This window comes from Rhinoderma darwinii, chromosome 3, assembly GCF_050947455.1.
Source record: "Rhinoderma darwinii isolate aRhiDar2 chromosome 3, aRhiDar2.hap1, whole genome shotgun sequence".
Taxonomy (NCBI): domain Eukaryota; kingdom Metazoa; phylum Chordata; class Amphibia; order Anura; family Rhinodermatidae; genus Rhinoderma; species Rhinoderma darwinii.
The window spans coordinates 225,521,887-225,546,760 of record NC_134689.1 but is presented as its reverse complement, the minus strand read 5'-3'; the positions used below and the strand labels follow the sequence as shown (position 1 = coordinate 225,546,760).

At 38.2% G+C, this 24,874-nt stretch overlaps 1 protein-coding gene across 6 annotated transcripts in view; it reads left to right on the top strand.

Moving 5' to 3' along the window:
- The first annotated feature begins 18,721 nt into the window (after positions 1–18,721).
- The window catches only part of GATA3 (GATA binding protein 3), a 32,375-nt gene continuing 26,222 nt past the window's right edge, over positions 18,722–24,874 (top strand). For 4 of the 6 annotated variants that reach the window (XM_075855083.1, XM_075855082.1, XM_075855085.1 and 1 more), the window contains exon 1: positions 18,722–19,224. The gene's annotated coding sequence lies outside the window, so the exon portion shown is untranslated. Of the gene's footprint in view, positions 19,225–20,070; positions 20,157–24,874 lie in introns of those variants that run through there. The other 2 variants (XM_075855080.1, XM_075855081.1) reach the window with 2 other exon arrangements.

The following is a 24,874-nucleotide window of genomic DNA, read 5'->3' as shown; positions in this document are numbered from 1 at the left end:
TCAGGGGAAATTGCCCCAATACATATGTGTGCGCCCCAAAAAAATGTGTATGTGTATAGGAGACAGCATATCTATAGCACTACGACCCTATAAACTATGGATAGGATTAGATACAGTGGCTCAGCAGAGAGTATCACACATAATAGGATTAGATACAGTGGCTAAGCAGACAGTATCACACATGATAGGATTAGGTATAGGGCCCAGCTCGCTGACATTGCGGTTTCAGCTCTGGACCCAAGAAAGGTAAGAATAATAATTGTTTTGCTTCTTTATGTGTTACTAATTATTTTTGTGTGTTTGTGTTATTTTACAGGTTCGATTGATGGACTACGTCAGATTCGAGGACTACTTCAATGACAGCGTTTTTTTATTCTCAAATAAAATGGTTAATGAGGGTTGTGTTTGTTTTATTATTTCAATCAAATATTTTTTCTATGTCCTTGTATTTTTTTAAACTTTATTATTACCGCCTTAGTAAGGGCCGCTGGCTGATTGACAACCTCCATTACTAAAGCGGGGCTTAGTGTTAGCAGGTGCAGAGGCTAACACTAACCCCCATTATTACCTCGGTACCCATCGCCACCAGGGGTACCGGAAAGAGCCGGGTATGAACCAGTACCCGACCATCTGTGGTGATGGTCGGGCACCGGGAAGGCCACCGGCTGGTATTATTAGCCTTGGGAAGGCCAAAAACAGTGGCCCTCCCCACCCTGGTAATGCTAGGCTGCTGCTGTGTTGTATCTGGCTGGTTCTGAAAATTGGGGGGGACCCAACATCGTTCTTTTAAATTATTTAAAAAAAAAATATGTGGGGCCCCCCCCCCCATTTTTCATAACCAGCCAGATACAATAAAGCAGCAGCAGGCAGCATTACCAAGGTGGCAGGGGCCGCTGTTTATGGCCTTTCCCTGCCTGATAATACCAGCCTGCGGTTGTCCCAGTGCCCGAGCATCACTACAGATGCTCTTCCCAGCACCCCTGGTGGCGGTGGGTACCAGGGTAATAATGGGGGTTAGTGTTAGCCTCTGCACCAGCTAACACTAAGCCCCGCCTTAGTAATTGATGCTGTTAATCAGCCGGCGGCCATTACTAAGGCGGTAGTAATATGGTTTTAAATAAAAAACTCAGACATAGAAAAAATATTTTATTGAAATAAAAAAAAAAACACACAACACTCATTAACCATTAAATTGATGATAATAAAAAAGCTGTCATCGAAGTAGTCATCGAATCCGACGTAGTCCAATAACTGAACCTATAAAAAAACACAAACACAAAAAAAGACAGTAGTAACAAATGTGTTAGGCTTAGATACAGGGTCCATGTGTAATACTGTCTGTCAAGGTAGGCTTAGATACAGGGTCCAGCAGACAGTAATCTTATACAGTATAAGATTACTGTCTGCTGGAGCCTTGTATCTAAGTCTACCATGTTGTAGGCTTAGATACAGGGTCCAACAGACAGTTTCACATATGGGCCCTGTATCTAAGCTTTGTTATGGTAAGATGCTTAGATACAGGGCCCCAGCAGACATTAATTCTGAGACCCCGCCAATCAGCTGTTTTGAAGGGGCCGCAGCGCTCGTACAAGAGCTGTTTCCCCTTCATTTCCCTCACTTGATCACACTGTGAATCGCCGACACGGATTCACAGTGTGAGCAAATGACCAGAATGAAGGGGAAGCAGCTCTCGTACGAGCGCTGCGGCCCCTTCAAAACAGCTGATTGGCTGGATCCCGGGAGTCGTCCCCCGCCGAACAGCTTCAGCAGACAGGGATATTAAACTTACCCTCCTCTTCAGCCGCAGCGGAGGCCCTGACCTGACTCTATCCAGGATCAGGATGTTGTGCGTGGCGCATAGCGTGGTGACATCAGAGCCTCCGCTGCGCTCCGGAAGCAGGAAGGTAAGTACAGTAGTTACTATAGTAACAGGGGCCTGCAGCCCAATTTACTACAGTAAATTTTTATTGATGTGGTGCGGCGGGGCTGCGGGCCTCCCTGGCTTCAGGGCCAGGTCGCAATTGCGACCGCTGCGACCCCTATAGCTATGCCACTGCTGGTGGCTACTGCAACCAGTCACTGGCCTCAGCAGTCACGTGCCCTATATTCTAGCATCACTGCTAAGGCCAATGATTGACTGCAGCAGTCACGTGGATGTACGGCACATCATTGCTCCGGGAAAATAAACAAAGACCAGCAGGGACCTCCGGAGCATCATGCTGGAGCGGCAGGGGATGTAACAAGCGAGTATTGTTTGTTTTATTTAATAAAGTTTCTTGCATTTACTGTAATTTCGTAAACTTTTGGACAACCCTTTTAATTTATCTAATTCCACTTTTCCTTAATGTAATAAACGTAAACGCCTTATTGCAATGTGTTTTGCACTAAAGTCTTCCGTTTTGCACATTATAATGGCCTACTTCTCTCTAGGTGTCAATGACAATGACTGCCTGTGAGAACAGAGAATGAAGATAGGAAGAAGGATCAGATGAAAAATTAAAGCAAAGACTTAGTACTATTGGCATAAACTCAGTCTAATTGGAGTGGTGGTGTAATGTAAAGCAATATAAAAATCGCTCAGTCAGCGCTGGTAAAAAAACATAAATAACAGTCACTATATGAAAACTACATGTAATAGAATTACCATTACCACATGGTTAATATGTACGCATATTAGTATCAAATACATATTAGAAACAGCATGAGGGGGATGGGACAGCAGGAGGGAGACCTCTCATTGGTCAGGGCACATCATACCACAAAAAGCCTGCAAGAGTCAGCAAGCAAATTTATACAAACCAACAGAGGAACGTAAAATACCCAAAATATGCAGCTAACGCTCGGTTCACATCTGCGTCGGAGGCTCTAATATCTATCTATCTATCTATCTATCTATCTATCTATCTATCTATCTATCTATCTATCTATCTATCTATCTATCTATCTATCTATCTATCTATCACATATCTATCTATCTATCTATCTATCTATCTATCTATCTATCTATCTATCTATCTATCTATCTATCTATCTATCTGTCTGTCTGTCTGTCTGTCTGTCTGTCTGTCTGTCTGTCTGTCTATCTATCTATCTATCTATCTATCTATCTATCTATCTATCTATCTATCTATCTATCTATCTATCTATCTATCATCTATCTACCATCTATCTCCCTGTCTATTTATCTATCTATCTATCGTTATAAGATGATACAAATGTATAAGTATATACACTGATATGCGCAGCCCATTCAAATAAACTACCTAAAAGAACGTAATTCTCGGAGGTTTGTGTTGCCCACTGTGACAAGTAGCTGACTTCTGACACCTGTAAACAGGACCAATAAGATAAATTTGGAACCTAGTCTTGTAAAGGAGGGAAAGTTAGTGAAAGGCGTGCTGTGTTGTGGATGACTTTGTGTCGACCTTTGTTGGAAATGGCCTATGCATGCAGAATAATGGTCTCCTTGCAGAGAGGGAAATGGCTTAGTGCTATCACCATCACCATAGCAACCATCGGAGTCCCCATCTAGCAGAGAGAAATGAGTTATGAAAAGGCTTGAGTGAAGAAGGGATTAAAACATGATCCTAGGGACAGCATGTCAATCAAAATCAGTCCAGAAATTACACTTCTTCGGGTTAGAATTTCTCTCCAGTTTGTTTAGCAGAACGTTGCTAGAAAGTGATCAAATTAGGAGGATTGTTATAATAGATCTGTGCGTTCTCCATCTCTTTTCCTACATACATACATACATACACTGTAAGCTTCTAACCCTGCAAATATGTAGTGTATTCAATAAATGTAGCATTCGTACACATACATATGTATTAATACTTGACTTGTATGAACTGGAGCATAGTTTAACGTGGTGAAGTGACTATGGGGGAGATTTACTATTTCTATTATGTCAGTTTTGTGGAGTAATCGTGCATTAAAATAAGGTATTTGTACCCGGCATCATATTTATGATGGCCGCTGCACATTTTTGTTTTGTATGTGTCATTGAATGGAGTACTGACTGATTTATTACAGTTTTCTGCCACTTCTCTGTATCATGTTAATTTCACCTGAATGCCGCCCTAGATGGCAAACCTGACAACGGGTTCACCAGGCTTCATAAATGTGCCCCAATGACAGGTACAGCCTGCCGTATGTATGCCCCAATTTTCAGCATAAACGAAGGGTGTATTATTTTGTTAAATGAGTCCTAGAAAATAAAGTCAACATTGCTAGTTCCAATTATACTGAGTCATTTGTCAATAATGTGGTTTGAATACAGATGTTCCTAAATTATTATGAAAATATCACAGCAAACTTCATAAATATGTGTTCACCTAAACTGGAGTAAAGTCTGTAGGACTTAAGATGATGACAGATAGCAACCCCTGAGGCCGGGTTCCCGTATATCCTGCGATCTGGCGTGGTACAGAAAGGCCGATGGGAAACTGATGCCAGAACTGAACCTATGGCTTTCTATGGTATTGTTTCCACCACCCATTCATCAGTTTTTGCACCGGATGTCTGCCTTTGCTAAACAGAAAAGTGTTGCATGCAGTGTTCCATGTGGGTAGAGTCAGGCTATGGATGCCATACCGGTGCACAATGTGCACAGAAATCTCATAATTGTGTCCAGCTCAGGCCAAAAAAACCTCTCCGGACGCAACATTTAGGGCATGCCCAGACGTGGCGTATTTCTTCCGCAACTGTCCGCATCAATGCCGCACAGAATCTGCGTTGCAGATTCTGTTGCGGCTCTGCCCAAAATGGGCATTAAATTGATGCGGACTGGCTGTTGCGTATTGAGGTGAAAGTACTTCCCTTCTCTCTATCAGTGCAGGATAGAGAGAAGGGACAGCACTTTCCCTAGTGAAAGTAAAAGCATTTCATACTTACCGGCCGTTGTCTTGGTTGACGCGTCCCTCTTTCGGCATCCAGCCCGACCTCCCTGGATGACGCCTGTGATTGGCTGCAGCCGTCACTTAGACTGAAACGTCATCCTGGGAGGCCGGACTGGAGGAAGAAGCAGGGAGTTCTCGGTAAGTAGGAACTTCTATTTTTTTTTACTGGTTGATGTATATTGTGATCGGAAGTCACTGTCCAGGGTGCTGAAACAGTTACTGCCGATTGCTTAACTCTTTCAGCACCCTGGACAGTGACTATTTACTGACGTCGCCTAGCAACGCTCCCGTAATTACGGGTGCACACACGTAGTCACCCGTAATTATGGGTGCACACACGTAGTCACCCGTAATTATGGGTGCACACACGTAGTCACCCGTAATTATGGGAGCCCCATTGACTTCCTCAGTCTGGCTGTAGACCTAGAAATACATTGGTCCAGCCAGAATGAAGAAATGTCATCTTAGCAAAACCAATACGCTCCGCAGCACACATAACATCTACATAACATCTGCGAACTTCATTGCGGAATTTTGACTCTCCATTGAAGTCAATGGAGAAATTCCGCAATGAGTCCGCAGCAAGTCCGCTACACGTCCGAAACAACCATTGTATGCTGCGGACACCAAATTCCGCTCCGCAGCCTATGCTACGCAGCGGAATTGTCCGCAACGTGCAAACGAACCCAACCACACAGCTGTGGAAGGCAATGGAAAAACGTGTACGCTGCGGATTTCCGCTGCGGACTGTCCGCAGCAGAATTCCAGAGCAATTCCGCTACGTGTGGTCATGCCCTTATATGAGAACCCAGCCTTAACCATGCCCCATTTTAGAAAATTTTAGGTGAAAATTGTCGTAATATATCCATACATATGGCATATAAACTGTCCACCGTATCCTGAAACATTTATAAAATTTGTTTATATATGAAGTTTTATACATTAGACCGTTAAAGGGATTGTCTACTTTGGACAATCCCTCCATGTTAGAATGGTCCCTTGACAATAAGCTAATCAGAAATTGTCCCTTTGCTGGAACCCCCAACAATCTACTGTTATCTGTGGGGAAACCTGGCGGTAAGTGTTTAGTTTGCCTGCAGCGCCTCCACAGGAGAAACTAAGCATTACACAGTGCTCATGCAAATCAAAAGTTGTCTGTGTAATGCAGGACACAACAGATCTGGCTAATAGATGGGGATCCTGAATTGTGGACCCCAGTTTATTAACTCAGAATTCCTTAATAGGGTATAGGAAATTGGATTTTCTAAACTGGACAACCCCTTTTGTCGCATGACTAAATATGACATATTACACTATTTTTACCACAGACACTGACAACCATAATGACATAAAAATAAGTGATGTGGCTAAGCAGTAGCTATATACCAACATATATACAATCATATATACGGCCTGTTGGTATTATTCTTAAATATGTTGTGGACTCAGCGACAATTCCCAAATAAAATAAATGTTACCTACTAATAACACTATTGATACATGACCTCTGTTATATTCAGAGTAACACAGAGGGAGAGACAGTGTTCTGTCATAACTGCATTGAAGAATAAATACCTTTGCGGTGCACAACGCATATAGGTCTTTCACACTGACATTTTGTGTAGAGTTTTCTTGCCAAAAAAAACGCATCCAAAAAAAAAACATCTAGATTTTTTTATAAAATGGTACATACTTTTTTTATGGCGTTTTTGTTGGAGCTTTTTTTTTTGCTAGGAGTGTGTTTTACTACCTGCGTTTTTTTTGGGTGACATTTTGCACCTTGCAAATTATGGGATTCAAAAATCATGTGAAGCAAAGATTCCACTTTTCAACACGTTTTTTTTCTTCAAAAAACTCTTTTAAAAACGCCATTAAAAACCATAACACATTGACACTTGCGTTTTTTTAAAGAAGAAAAAAAAAAGCTATGTTTTATAATTGCCCTTTCACCTCAAGCTAACATTTGGCTGCAACGTTTTTTGCTACAAAAAATAAACGCTAGGAAAATGCCATTGAAAATGGGGCGATTTTCCTCAAAATACTACATGTGAATCCTTCCTTTTGGAGCCTTTTTTTCAAACACAATTTTGTGTCAGAAAGATGGGCAGTGACCTTTTAATTGCACTAGTGTGACTAGTTTATAAAGATGAAAAAGGGAGTACAACTTGGGATTGTTCAATAGAGTGCCATTCTCACACTGACTAACAGCGCCACTCTTGCCTATGGGTTGTGCCTGGTATCAGGGGCGTAACTAGGAAACACTGGGCCCCATAGCAAACTTTTGACTGGGCCCACTCCCCTGGGTGCTACACACAGCCCGCCCTTGTAGATAATGCCCCACTGGAAATAGTACCATACAGCCCACACCTGTAGACAGTGCTATACAGCCTCCCCTGTAGACAGTACTATACAGCCCCCACTGTAGACAGTGCTATACAGCCCCCCCCTGTAGACAGTGCAATACAGCGCCCCCTGTAGACAGGGCTATACAACCTCCCCATACAGAGCTATACAGCGCAGCATAATTTTTTTTCATTTAAGCCATACCTTTAATCCCACCCAATCCCCGCCCATACACACCCGGTTCAGCCCACACAGTATCATGCTCCCATAGTGTCCCCCACACAGTATAATGCCCCCATAGCTGCCACCATAAGGTATAATGCCCCCCACACAGTATAATGCCCACACAGATGCCCCGATACAGCATAATGCCCACACAGATGCCCCATACAGTATAATAGTATAATGCCCACACAGATGCCCCATACAGTATAATCCCCCCATAGCTGACCCCACAGTATAATGCCCCCCATAGCTGGCCCACAGAGTATAATGCCATCCATAGCTGTCCCTACCGTATAATGCCCCCACAGTATAATGCAGCCCATACAGTATAATGCCCCTCATATAATAAAATGCTCCTATAGCTGCCACCATTTCAGCCCCCCTTCCTTACCCAGTATAATGCCCCATAATGCCTAACAGAAAAATAATAACATAATTACTTACCTATCCCCGTTCCCACGATGGGTGGAGGATCCTTCTCCTCCGGTCTGTGCTGTGAGTGACTCACGCAGACAGGGGCGATGACATCACTACGTCGCACCTGCCTGCGCCGAGCCGCTCACGGCAGAGTGAAGGCGTGACCAGCGCGTTCAGCACTGTGTGGCTACGGGGGCCCTATGGACCCCAAGCAATTGCGACCGTTGTGACCCCTAGAGCTATGCCACTGCCTGGTATTACAACTCATCCTTATTTAAAAGGAATGTGGCTGTGCTGTAATACCAGACACAGCCCATGGGCAGAGGTGGCGCTCTTGCAAAGAAAAAAAAACAGATCCTTTTTTTCTAATCCTTGATGACTTAACAATACATATGTTAGCATACAGTAACTACCTGGGTATGCTACTGTTATAAAACAGTCCGAGTTATCTGTAACTATGGCAAAGAATGGAATAATATGTTAGTAAATATAGTAAATATGGTGTATAAGCTGTCAACCATATTTTCTGAGGTCTTTACTATGCCTCAACACTTGATACAGATCCTTATAGGGATTCTCCCTACAATATAATATTCATGGGCATTCAATGATAATTGTAGCTGTGAATCCAGACAAGCAGAAATGAAGCAGTCAACATTCAACTTTTTTTTTTTAATATAATATTTCAGAAGACTTCTGTGTGAGCGACCATCACTGGTGTTATATTATTACCCATTTCATAACAAGCCTAAGAAGTTCACGCTTCTCCCCTGAACATTCACAGCAGAGATGGCTCCTGTCAACACTAACGTCTCACCCTAATAAGGACCACATTTAAGAGTTCAAACCATTTTTCCTTTGCTACATCCCATTAGCATCAACATCAAACTAGTGCCCATATTAACCTGGGGTGGGTTTTCTCAGGTCTCCTCCGCTTGTTTAACACTAACCTATAGAGAAACTCTTCTTCCTCTGTCAGGCTTCAGCCCTACTCCAGCTCCAGTAGAAGAGTTAACCAAATTGCCTTGACCCCTGTGCTATTTGATAGTTGCCTCTTTGACACTCATTTAGAAGTTCGCAGCAGTAGAGCAGACACAGGACAAGTCCAGCCTGAAACTGAAGCCCCATGAAAGGAGGAGATCAGGAGAACTTGATAGCTGGAAACTTGCTCTCTCCAAAGGCTTTTTGGACATTTTAGCTCAGCTCAGGAGTCCTTGGAGCGCCAGCAAGTCTCCAGCCAGGGTGTAAACTCTAAATGTTAGCTATTTGTTCCAGAGATTGCTGCAAAATTCAATCTTTCTTTTGTTACATTGTAACCTCTCTGCTTTTTTTTTTAACAGCCATTCATTAAATAGGATAATACCCATCTAAATATGGGCAATGTGAGCTCCAGCACTGCCCAAACTACCCAGATATGAATGTAGTACTATATACATTATTTGGCTTCTTAGTTAATAAGCTATATATGGAAGTATACATATTTATTTAATAGTTTCCCTTTATATATCTTCTGCTCAGAAACTGTAATTCACATTGAGCAAGCGTGTAATATGTAGGTGTTCTCAGATGTAATACAGCGTCAACGTATTATCCTATATACAAGTTGTATTATATGTATTGCACGTATTATAGTAGGTCAGTCATGTACATGAAGAATACAAACTACATGTGTATATATGTCCATCACTATCATCTATCTATCTATCTATCTATCTATCTATCTATCTATCTATCTATCTATCTATCTATCTATCTATCTATCTATCTATCTATCTATCTATCTATCTATCTATCTATCTATCTATCTATCTATCTATCTCTATCTATCATCTATCTTTCATCTCATAAATTCTCTCCTCTGTTCTTTGTATATTAACAAATTTATTAAATACACCTAAAACAGGTATTGATGTCCTAAATATATATCTTTCTCACTATCTATCTCTTATCTAATTATCTATCATCTCATATCTATCTATTGACCGCTCTATCTATCTATCTATCTATCTATCTATCTATCTATCTATCTATCTATCTATCTATCTATCTATCTATCTATCTATCTATCAATCTATCTATCTATCTATCTATCTATCTATCTATCTATCTATCTATCTATCTATCTATCTATCTATCTATCTATCTATCTATCTATCTATCTATCTATCTATCTATCTATCTCCTATCTATATCTATCTATCTATCTATCTATCTATCTATCTATCTATCTATCTATCTATCTATCTATCTATCTATCTATCTATCTATCTATCTATCTATCTATCTATCTATCTATCTATCTATCTATCATCTATCTATCTATCTCGTATCTAATTATCTATCATCTTATATCTATCTATTGACCGCTCTATCTATCTATCTATCTATCTATCTATCTATCTATCTATCTATCTATCTATCTATCTATCTATCTATCTATCTATCTATCATCTATCTATCTATCTATCTATCTATCTATCTATCTATCTATCTATCTATCTATCTATCTATCTCCTATCTATCTATCTATCTATCTATCTATCTATCTATCTATCTATCTATCTATCTATCTATCTATCTATCTATCTATCTATCTATCTATCTATCTATCTATCTATCATCTATCTATCTCGTATCTAATTATCTATCATCTTATATCTATCTATTGACCGCTCTATCTATCTATCTATCTATCTATCTATCTATCTATCTATCTATCTATCATCATCTATCTATCATCTTTCTTTCATCTCATAAATTCTCTCCTCTGTTCTTTGTATATTAACAAATTTATTAAATACACCTAAAACATGTATAGATGTCCTAAATATATATCTTTGTCACTATCTATCTCTTATCCTTTTATCTATCATCTCATATCTATCTATTGACCGCTCTATCTATGTATCTATGTATCTATCTATCTATCTATCTATCTATTATCTATCTAACTATTTATTTATTTATTATATATATATATCAATCTATTATCTATCGATCTATCTATGTAGTATCTATCTCATATCTGTCTATCATCTATCTATCTATCTATCTATCTATCTATCAATTCAATTCAATTCAAAATTCAATTCAAAGAAGCTTTATTGGCAGGACCAAATACATATTAGCATTGCCAAAGCAAGTAAGAAGTAAGGGAATGAGGGATAGGGACTGAGGGATTGGGGGATAGGGACATATCTAGGGTCGGGGTTATACAAGTCCATGGCATATCATGTCTCTCTCAGTTTATGGCATGCAGTGACATATTGTGCCGCTGTGCCCACTGTGGTTTCCTCTTCACCCAGCAGGATGTAGAGTTTCTCTTGCTCTTCCATGGAGCTGAAGTCCGGTAAGAGATCAGAGAGTCTCCTGAAGTGAGTGTCCCTCACTGCTGAGTATTTGGAGCAGTGTAGCAGGAAGTGGGTCTCATCCTCCACGGCCTCCTGGTCGCACTGTTGGCACAGTCGGCTCTCCCTGGGCTTGTAGGTCTGTCTGTGGCGCCCGGATTCGATGAGCAGGTTGTGGGCGCTCAGTCTGTAGCGGCTCAGGATCTGTCTGTCTCTGGGGTTTGGCAGTTTCTCCAGATATGGCGCCAGTTTATATTCCTGCTGTAGACTCCGGTATATTGTCAGTTTCTGGGATGTCTTTATGTCGTTTCTCCAGTCACTGATATATTCCTCTTGGCCTTTGTCTATTGTCTTCTTGATTTCGGCTTTTGTGAGGCCGCGCTGGGTGACATTTTCTTCAGGCCGGGTCAGGGTGAGATGTTCTGGGGGGCCTGGTTTACCTGGGACCCCTTGGTGTAACAGGGCTTTATGGTGATAGGAACTTTGCCTGCTGCTGTGTAGATGGGCCCAGAATGATAGCGCCCTCTTCTGGATTGTGAGGTGTAGTGGGAATCTGCCCAGTTCTGCCCGACAGGCACTATTTGAGGTGCTCCGATGGACTTGGAGAAGGTGTTTGCAGAATTCTAGGTGGAAGATTTCTGTTGGGCTGGAATCCCACCTTGACCAGTCTGGGTATGTGTCCGGACCCCAGACTTCACTATCTATCTATCTATCTATCTATCTATCTATCTATCTATCTATCTATCTATCATCTATCTTTCATCTCATAAGTTCTCTCATTTGTTCTTTGTATATTAACAAATTTATTAAATACACCTAAAACAGGTATTGATGTCCTAAATATATATCTTTGTCACTATCTATCTCTTATCTAATTATCTATCATCTCATATCTATCTATTGACCGCTCTATCTTTCTATCTATCTATCTATCTATCTATCTATCTATCTATCTATCTATCTATCATCTATCTATCTATCTCGTATCTAATTATCTATCATCTTATATCTATCTATTGACCGCTCTATCTATCTATCTATCTATCTATCTATCTATCTATCTATCTATCTATCATCTATCTATCTATCTATCTATCTATCTATCTATCTATCTATCTATCTATCTATCTATCTATCATCATCTATCTATCATCTTTCTTTCATCTCATAAATTCTCTCCTCTGTTCTTTGTATATTAACAAATTTATTAAATACACCTAAAACACGTATAGATGTCCTAAATATATATCTTTGTCACTATCTATCTCTTATCCTTTTATCTATCATCTCATATCTATCTATTGACCGCTCTATCTATGTATCTATGTATCTATCTATGTATCTATCTATCTATCTATCTATCTATCATCTATCTATCTATCTATCTATCTATCTATCTATCTATCTATCTATCTATCTATCTATCTATCATCTATCTATCTATCTATCTATCTATCTATCTATCTATCTATCTATCTATTATCTATCTAACTATTTATTTATTTATTATATATATATCAATCTATTATCTATCGATCTATCTATGTAGTATCTATCTCATATCTGTCTATCATCTATCTATCTATCTATCTATCTATCTATCTATCTATCTATCTATCTATCTATCTATCTATCTATCTATCATCCATCTATCTATCTATCTATCTATCTATCTATCTATCTATCTATCTATCTATCATCTATCTTTCATCTCATAAGTTCTCTCATTTGTTCTTTGTATATTAACAAATTTATTAAATACACCTAAAACAGGTATTGATGTCCTAAATATATATCTTTGTCACTATCTATCTCTTATCTAATTATCTATCATCTCATATCTATCTATTGACCGCTCTATCTATCTATCGATCTATCTATCTATCTATCTATCTATCTATCTATCTATCTATCTATCTATCTATCTATCTATCTATCTATCTATCATCTATCTATCTATCTATCTATCTGTCTGTCTATCTATCTATTATCTATCTAACTATCTATCTATCTATCTATCTATCTATCTATCTATCTATCTATCTATCTATCTATCCATCTATTCGTCTATTGATGTATCTATCTATCTATCTATCTATCTATCTATCTATTTATCTATTTATCTATCTATCCGTCTATCATCTATTGATGTATCTATCATCTATCTATCTATCTATCTATCTATCTATCTATCTATCTATCTATCTATCTATCTATCTATCTATCCATCTATTCGTCTATTGATGTATCTATCTATCTATCTATCTATCTATCTATCTATCTATTTATCTATCTATCCATCTATCATCTATTGATGTATCTATCATCTATCTATCTATCTATCTATCTATCTATCTATCTATCTATCTATCTATCTATCTATCTATCTATCTATCTATCTATCCATCCATCCATCCATCCATCCATCCATCTATCTATCTATCTATCTATCTATCTATCTATCTATCTATCTATCTATCTATCTATCTATCTATCTATCTATCTATCTGTACATATATATAACCTATTTATTCATTTATCTATCTAAAAACAAGATAATAGATATAGTAGATAGATAGATAGATAGATAGATAGATAGATAGATAGATAGATAGATAGATAGATAGATAGATAGATAGATAGATAGATAGATAGATAGATAGATAGATAGATAGATAGATAGATACATACTTTAATTAGGTTCTAAATAATATCTATGAAAATAAAATACATCTATATATTCATCTAATTCATATAGAATATTTGGGCAAATAATATATATTTGTGAGTTTATTTATTTAGGTATGCAGTAATAACAACTATGTTGCTATCAAGTGTTATCTAGTCTATTCTACCATTCTACATAATGTTTAATGTTTATAAAATATTATGTATCAATAAATGTAACTATCTATTTCTTCTGTATCTTTCTATGTTAGTGTGTATTACAAACGGCAGAATAATAGTAGGTTTATGTGCTTGTAGTATGGATTTGTGTGGTGGAAACATTTGCGCTCCTCACAATAGTGCTGCTTTAGTATAGCCACCGAGGTCTCCAAACCACCATCCCCTTCTTCTCCACCCTGACCAGAGATAAGACATTATAAAAGGACTACATAAGGAGAGTGTCATATTATAGATCAAAAGTGACATCAATGATATACAAAATGGCTGTTAGACAAAGGGGGACTTGGAGATGTTCATCTGCTAATTACAGCTGCAAATATTATGCAAATGTTTCTTGGCACACAAGAGGCAGAAAGCAAGTTTAAGTGTGGAGATAATGCTGCAGGACTGACTGCTCCTGAGAGTGGGAAAAGGTCCAATATGCTCCAGTTGTGCGTGATGCATTCTATAAGACATGAGCCTTACAATGATTAGAATCTCTAGTCACATTCCTGGCCCGGCTAACACATCAGCTTCATTCTTTTATATTAAATGGGCACAGATGGGGGAAAAAGAGGAGAAAGGAAATTTTATTCATATATATATATATATATATATATATATATATATATATATATATATATATATATATATATATATATATATATATATATATATATATATATATATATATATATATATATTAGTTGCCGGAATTATATATATGTTTGGAGGTTCGTGGTACTCCTATAATATGTAGTATTTTATAGGAGTGTGGAGGCTGGAGGTAACTCAGCCTAACTAATGGTGTCAGTCATTCCTTGGAATACACCAGCCTTTGTTAGATAAGCAGCAATATTCCATCCACACTTGCATGTCTAGGCTAGAGCCACTGGAAAGACAAGCCTCAATGTAAATGGAACTAGATCTAGATTATCAGGCCAGAGCTAAAAAGTGATGAATCTGAAGTTTATTGAAAGAAAAGTGCATTTCACATAATGATACAGTGTCAGGCACCAGCAAGGAGGAGCTGAGTCTCCCTCTCCTGTCTCCAGAACCGTTCCCCTAAACCCATCAAGAGATACAATTACCCACTGGACACAAATACTAATCTGTGCAGGCAAATGGAAAGTACACTTTATCCCCCGGAGTAGATTTACATAAGCACGTTATATTCCACCAACCACTGTCCCAAGGGATATATATATATATATATATATATATATATATATATATATATATATATATATATATATATATATATATATATATATATATATATATATAGGTCATGTATTCCACTTATAAATAGAGGTATTCGAGAGCTTATTAGCAAGTGTTTAAACGATTTGGCAGGCAAGGGATGAATTGCTTTTATTAAATCTGTTGTGTGCAGATGTGATAAATAATGCCCTGTGACTATGTGCAGATGGAGCAGAATTTTGGGGTGGATCTTGTTAATTTCATCCTGAAAGTGACACACTAATTACCCAGCAGCACAGCAATGGAGGGAAGGCGAGCTCCAGCCAGCCCTTTATCTGATGTGCCTCTTATTTTCCCAATTAAAAGTCTAAAGGCAATTTCATTGCCCCAGATAAAAAATAAGCCCCCTCCTTGCCTCTCTCGTCCCCGTATATATTTTACAGCATTGGCCATCAGTCTGCCAGCATCAGATTCATTGTGATGTATTAGATGCAATAAATTATCCCATGTAACAAAACATTGGGAGCTGAAAGGCTGATAATCTGGAAAGCACAGATAAGAATTCATTATTCCAAATCATTATGAATCCGACGTTGCCTGTGACTTCTTCCTTAATCAACTCGTGTGATCCTGGTTATGTGAGCAGCGCAGATAAGGACACAGTCATTTATAATTCTCCACCTCGCCTAATATTGGAGAATAAAGTCAGTGCAGGGAGATGCTGCTACTGCTCCTATATTAGAACACCGGGCGATGAAGAATCACCGCTCCCATCTACTTATTCTTATTATATATGCATCCACACTGGAAGATTTCATTACACACCCGCTGCACCACACTCTCTGCACTACAAGTAATTGATATAAATGTGCAAACTGGGAGCAGACATGTTATTTAGAGAGCAGAGAATGGTCAGGGATGCTTCTCCCAGCTTTATCAATGACACAGAATGGACCACAACATTCACATGTCCTCTGCACAATGACATGTAGGGGGACAACAAGTATCTGCATGGTGTGTGTGTGTGTGTGTGTGTGTGTGTGTGTGTGTGTGTGTGTGTGTGTGTGTGTGTGTGTGTGTGTGTGTGTTTATATAGATATATATTTGTGCGTGTGTATATATATATCTATTTATAGATATATATTTATATAGATGTGTGTGTGTATATATATATATATATATATATATATATATATATATATATAGATGTGTGTGTATAGATATATAGATGTGTGTGTGTATGTATACACAAACACACACACACACACACACACACACACACACACACACACACACACACACACACGTATGTGTGTGTGTGTATATATATATATATATATATATATATATATTTATATATACACACACACAAACACACACACACACACACACACACACACACATACATAGATGTGTGTGTATATATAGATGTATAAATATATACAGTGTATATCTAGTGCGTGCATGTGTCATATTTGTAATTATTATCTGTCACTCATCGCTTTTCGTCCACAAGATATTGCTAAATGCTATTATTATCCATGTATGCAAGTATCTATCTACAGGTATATGCCGTATATTGCGCTATGTCGGATAATGCGCTGGAATGTATGAAGAAGAGCCAGACTCCTCCTTATGCAGATGTTACTGTGGGGGGAAGGGCTGCTTGGGGTGGTATAATGGTAAGACATATTTCATATAGATGGGATGGGAAGGTGACAACGATGTGTGTATAGGCTGCATTGCTGTATTGTTTATTAGTTGTGATAGGCTGATGGTTGTGTGTAATCGTAATATACTCCTCCATATATTATATATTGTATTATATATTATTTGTAGTAAATGCAGAATGATGGGATTTATAGTGCATATACATCATGTTCCATCTCATTATGTAGTCACCTATGTCCCACTTCAGATAATGGAGATTGGTAACAATCTATGGTTTAAACTCCTCATCACCCCGCAACGCCTGGCACTTATCTTGCCACCTTTATCTTGGCACCAGGGTAAAGTGGCCTGTGTCTGGACTACTTTTATTCGCTCAATAGACTAGTTTGCAGCGCCATTATCTTTAATTTATTACCTTAATTGAATTTGTTTTCTAAAGATAGAATTGGTACGATCAGATTACATTTCACTACACAGGAGTCACATTAGAAAGTGAGAGATGTGCCCCCAACGTCAGCACCGAGCCCCATACTGATCCATTACACTGATTTATTAAACATCGCCTTCTTCCTATACATACACTGCACTGTGCCCACATACCTGACCTGCAAGCTGCTGCCATCCATATATATTGTATTCCTAACACCTCGGATATTGTAATTGTGCTATTATTACACTGGCTTCACCCACAGTAAAGATGCCACAAGAGTGCCTCGTAATATTCCAAGGATCATTATTCTATCAGTTCTTTTCAATTGTCTATTGTTTATTTATATAACTATTTTTTTTAATCTATCTATCTATCGATCGATCTATCTATCTATCTATCTATCTATCTATCTATCTATCTATCTATCTATCTATCTATCTATCTATCTATCTATCTATCTATCTATCTATCTATCTATCTATCTATCGTGTAACTATTTATCTATCTATTGTTTATCTATCTATCTATTATCTATCTCTATTGTTTATCATCTATCTATTATCCAACAAGTTATCTATTGTGTATATATCTATCAATCTAATTCTGTTTATATTATGAAAGACTAGAGATACAAGATTAGATAGATAGATAGATAGATAGATAGATAGATAGATAGATAGATAGATAGATAGATAGATAGATAGATAGATAGATAGATAGATAGATAGATAGATAGATAGATAGATAGATAGATATGAGAATAAATCTGGGACGTCGTCATATTATTTTGTATTACTTGGGGACAGATTTAGCAAGCTGAGTTAAAAAAATAATAATAATTATATATATATATATATATATATATATATATATATATATATATATATATATATATATATATATATATATATATATATATATATATATAGCACAAATACGACTTATCTCATATGTGTTATCAAAGTATTACGCCAATGTTATTCCTCCCATAAAACAGGCGTTACTAACCAGTCGCAATGTCGCGACAAATGTATCAACATATTTCGCTTTTACAGTGCTGTAGTAAACGCCGTGCATTTACTACAGGCTATAACTTGCACGCTTTCCTTTTGCCAACACATGGATGAATTGTCGCAGGCCATTTTCAAATGTGTTGCAGATTTAGGGGCTTAGCAAATAAAACAAATGTTTAGTATAAACGACCAGCACTGAGAGGTCTCTGGAGCTGATGTGTATCTGAGACAACCCCTGATGTGTATGGACTATGGGCTTGGAGGCTGGAGATGTGATGAATGGGGGATGTATGTAGTGAAGTCCATGACTTATTGGTTTGCCCTCTGCATGTTTATGTGAAGGTCTCTCCTGGTTTGGTCCTCAGTCCATCTCCCCTTTCCCCTGGTGCCCTCATTCCTTTTCTCCTTTTTACCTGCTGTCACTTTCGTAATAGGGCAGTGTCACGTTTGTAAAGTGGATGTCACTCATGTGTGTGGGTTGGACCAGTAAAAAAATAGACCCCAAAACTAAACGAAGAGTGGTAGGACTGACTGGCCGGGGTTGTGAATGAATATTATGTGAGTGTGAATGGCAGTAGTGTACACAACTGGAGAGATTGTCACTGTGTCCTGAAGGTGGGGATGTTGTTATGTGTGCTGCTGTGTAATGCAGGCAGCTCTGACTGACTAGTTCATCATAACCAGCACAATCCTCCGGGCTGATACCTCTGCTCCTCAGTTAGAAGTCATCTCCCAACTCAATGCACTTGTGTGGAGTCTCCAGGCAGAGCCCTGCATCCAGGAAACTCAAGGTACTAATACTACTACTACCACCGCTATCATGTATTCCATCTGCTTATTACTAATTGCAGATCGCTGTGTATGATGACTACTCTGTGGGAAAATAATTATATAATTAATATTCGTTTTATTAGAAGTAAGCACAAAGGAGATTGTAAGTGGGAATATATTGCACATCTATCTATCTATCTATCTATCTATCTATCTATCTATCTATCTATCTATCTATCTATCTATCTATCTATCTATCTATCTATCTATCTATCTATCTATCTATCTATCTATCTATCTCAAACACTGTAAACGTCATTTGATTTTTTTTCCCTTTTATTTGTAATATGCCCCCAAGAATCTGTTCTTGTGTTTTACAGTGATATCATTTCAGATTTTTGTTTGCATGCTGTACTATACAGTCATCACTTTAAATAACTGGAGGTCAGGTTTCTGATGTCAATCTCACTTCAGTTTATAATAATAATAATAACAATAATAATAATAATATTATTAATAATAATATGAATAATAATAATAATAATATTAAAAATAATTACAAAAACAAATCTTACTATGTGAGCTTTCACAAGCCGACCCACACACACACACACACACACACACACACACACACACACACACACACACACACACACACACACACACACCTGACACGTACACATATATGACAGATTGCTGAGTGTCAGCTCCGTGATTTGGGTGTCATTGGCTTGGACTTGCTCGAAAATTCCCGTCATCACCTCGGAAGAGAGGAGCTGCTCCCCCGCAGTTGCAGTAGAAGGTCACGGGCGGGGGTAGGAGGAGGATGTAGATCCCCCGCCGGCCGTGTGCTCCTCTCCTAACCAGAGCAATGTGTGTGTCATTTACGCCTGAGATATTCTGGAGATCAGAGAGGAGAGCGCGGAGCGGCGGCCGGGTCCCGGCACTGCAGGTCAGTGACTGGAGATCATCCTTCCACGTGGAGGGAATTAGATGGATCTGCGCCTTAAAGGGGCCGCATGTGTCAGTGTGTAACCTTACACTATTGTTCCCAGTTCAAAGTATATGGAGCTGTGCTTGCTGCACTGATTGTCGGCTCTGCAGTAAATAGGGGGGTTATGTATATATGTATCCCTGTACCCTCATATATCCTCATACATTATTATATAGGACATGAGAGAGCACAGCGCCGGTGTGTGGCCTCTTCCCTGCAATGTCAGCTCTCCAGGATCCGGCCACTGCTGTCGGGACAGATCCCACAGTGCAGGTGGTGGTTTCAATTCACTGCGATTTACAGCTAATGGCCGTGACACTGGAGCTGCAGCCAGGGATCGGGATATTACAGCTGACATATGTACACACATAGCCCAACATTATACAGCAGAGGATCCAATGTATTATATACCGTGTATTAATATTCTCAACGCTGAAGGTGAGGAATACACGTCATTCACATTGCACACACTGACGGCTGCTTCTATGGATGAACGACAACCAGCTGAAATCACGACAGAACTATAAATATTGACAGACATATATGTATGTGTAGTAAACCTATCTGTAAACAAATATATGTCAGCTGTTACATACATATACACATATATTCTTTTATTCTATTTATTTATCTAACCTGTCATATATTTCTATTAATTCTATATTCTGTCTTTATACATCATGTATTTGACCTTCTAGTCAATAGTAACCATTGATTGAGATATATATATATATATATATATATATATGTGTGTGTGTGTATATATACATATATATATATATATATATATATATATATATATATATATATATATATATATATGTGTGTGTGTATATATATATATATATATACATATATATATATACATACGTATATATGTGTATACACACACACACACACACACACACACACACACACACACATATGTATATATATATATATATATATATATATATATATATATATATAATCTTATTCTCTAGGCAAATGGCACATGTTATATCTTATTAGATCTCTATTTTTTGCTCACTCTCTGTTCACTAGGAAACTCCTTCATACTGGTGTGCATATTAGCGTAAAATATGGTAGGAGTGTGGTGTAAATTGTTACATAAATCTCTGTGTGTGCAGATGTTACCGGCTTTTGATACAATTTGCTGTGTGTGTAATAATTTTCCGGCCACTATTATAGATATCATAGTCAGAGATCTGCGGTGATAACCACATCTCCACATATACAGTAAATCCGGGCTCAGCCCCTTCACCGAAATACTGCATTTCATCATTCCTGTCTAATCTATGGAGCATCAACCACCAATGACATGAGAACATTCTCAGAAAGATCCCTCATCACTTCATCATCGATATGAGAAGTAGGGGAATGACCCCAGCACCCCACAGAGCTGTGTAGCATTGGGGCACACACACACACACACACACACACACACACACACACACACACACACACACACACACTACTTAGAATATGAATATGCCAGTATAAGTATATATTTAGGTCTATAGCTTGTATATCCATTGCACACATGTATAGAAAATTGCTATCACATTACATTAGGTTACAGCTGCGGGTGCTGCTAGGAAATATTCGTTACAGTGTATCTACTTTTCTGTTGGACCTGTTTATAATATAAGTAGATAGAACAATAAATACATATATAATTATAAAGTTTATAGATGTTTATAAATACGAAATACATAGATACATAAAGAAATTAAAATATAAACACAAAGATTGACAGATGTGGTAGATAGATAGATAGATAGATAGATAGATAGATAGATAGATAGATAGATAGATAGATAGATAGATGACAGGCGAACAGAAATGTCTCCTGATGATCTGCGAAAAGGGTGACATTCCCAGGCTAGAATGTGGAGATGCCAGTCCCAGGCTTGGATGCTGAGTTGAATGTAATATAGGTAGATTAATGTGAAATAGATTGATACACACATCTGATATCTGAATACTAGTCACTGCACTTACAAGGAGGGGGCTGTGCCTCCACTACGAGATCTATCTATCTATCTATCTATCTATCTATCTATCTATCTATCTATCTATCTATCTATCTATCTATCTATCTCTATCTATCTATCTATCTATCTATCTATCTATCTATCTATCTATCTATCTATCTATCTATCTATCTATCATCTATCTATCTATCTATCTATCTATCTATCTATCTATCTATCTATCTATCTATCTATCTATCTATCTATCATCTATCTCTATCTATCTATCTATCTATCTATCTATCTATCTATCTATCTATCTATCTATCTATCTATCTATCTATCTATCTATCTATCTATCTATCTATCTATCTATCTATCTATCTATCTATCTATCTATCTATCTATCTATCTATCTATCTATCTATCTATCTATCTATCTATCTATCTATCATCTATCTATCTATCTATCTATCTATCTATCTATCTATCTATCTATCTATCTATCTATCTATCTATCTATCTATCTATCTATCTATCTAGTTATTATAAAATGAGAGATTACTATTCAGTCTTGACTGCGAGCGCCCACCACACGGGTAGCACCGTGTACTGGGCTGCCATCATCCTGCAGCATTCACCCTACTGTCTGTCACCTGCAGTTTGCTCTCCCCCATTCCCGGCTCTATATAGAGGTATGTGATGGTTAAGGGCTTGGATGTTAAATGTTTACACTGAAGTGGAGAAATGTGTCAGTTGAACTGTTCTCAATGGCCTCTGGAGACATTTAACTAAAACACATCTAGTCTGAGGCAGAGGCAGACAAAATACCTGTAATCTATTTTCCATTCGTGTGATAAATGGTCGCAGGCTAAACTGAACTGGAGGAACGCGAGAATCAAGATCCTTACGAAAATCAGGATGATAATAATAATAGTAATAATAGTAATAATAATAATAATAACTATCATTATTCTCATTATTATAATCACCATTATGGAATTAGTATAATTAATATATATTTAATCGTTATCACCACCATTATTCTATCTATCTATCTATCTATCTATCTATCTATCTATCTATCTATCTATCTATCTATCTATCTATCTATCTATCTATCTATCTATCTATCTATCTCTTATTATAATGATGATTATTATAACGCGAATTACTCTATTGACCATGGATAATTTATTATAAATGTTGGAATGCATTAATCATGAGAGATGATGGAATACAATGAAATAAAACATAGATCAGTATGCCCCTGGAGACGCTGCCCCCCATATTTCTGTAGCTGAGCCGCATAATATGTGGGCTGAACAGAAGTTGTTCTAGATAGAAGCGGGTCCTGTGAGCGCTGCCCTGGGCCGTGTCCTCTGTATAACCCCCCGATCCGGGGCCCGGGGCTGTTGACACAGCTTTACCTGTACTACTCGAGGACCCTGTTAAATCAAACGTAACCTAATCCTACGCGATCACCAGGCTGCTTCTCCAGCCCCCAACCAGAGACCGCGCAGAAATGCGGACCAGGTGCAGCCGGACCCTCAGTCTTCACATCAAAAGGGAATGGAACTAAAACAATTCACTTAGGATCTGGGGGGCTCCATTGTTTTCTATTAACATCTCTGCTGATTTCCTGCTGCCTGATGCCTGTGACCCGTACTGTAACCCAACTACTGCTCTTCATTATTACCATGGCGTGTAAAGCTTAGGGGCTATCAGCAGGGTTGCATGGCGTCACCGTGATGACGTCATTAATTTTTCCTTCCCACACCACATAACCCTTTTATTGCTGGCACGAGTCCACAGAAGAGTACTATTTGATCGGTTGGCTTTAGCACACAATGAATTATATTATATTTATTATATTTAATTCATACAATGAACAAAACATCCGGAATTTAAGCCCAGTCGTGCTTCTCTTATCACGAAACTATTTTAGAAGAAGCACAACCCTCACACATGAATGTCTTTTAAATGGCACAGGTCAGGATCCCCTTCACATGCCCCCAGAATCACCTGAACTTCTGGAATGAGGTTTTGGGGAATGTCCCAAAAGCGACATGAGAGCTAAATATTCAGAGCTAGAGGCATCCTGGCTCCATAGGTGGTATATCAGGGAGATCTGGAAGACAAGTCCCTCTAGCACTGACTGTCCTACCAGGCTGCCCTCGGGCCTTGCTGCCACTTTCTGCATAGTTCTCAGCATGAAAAGCAACACAATCTATGGAGATCTCAGTGCCAGCTCCCTTCACTTCAAGCCACATTGAAGGTTTCTTCACTGCACTATTGTTTTTGTTAATTGGACAAACAAAGGCGCCTATTAGTGCTGAGCAGTCAATTAGGGGCTGTGGGATCTGTGGTCACCCTGCCCAGCGGCTACACATCTCTGCATCCAAGCCTGGGACTGTAATCTTCACATTCTAGCCTGGGAATGTCGCTCTTATCCCAGATCATCAGGAGCCATTTCTGTACGACTGTCATATGTAAAACACACTGATGCCCCATACGCTAGCATTCAACTTTACCATTCCCTATTATCTATCTATCTATCTATCTATCTATCTATCTATCTATCTATCTATCTATCTATCTATCTATCTATCTATCTATCTATCTATCTATCTATCTATCTATCTATCTATCTATCTATCTATCTATCTATCTATCTATCTATCTATCTATCTATCTCTC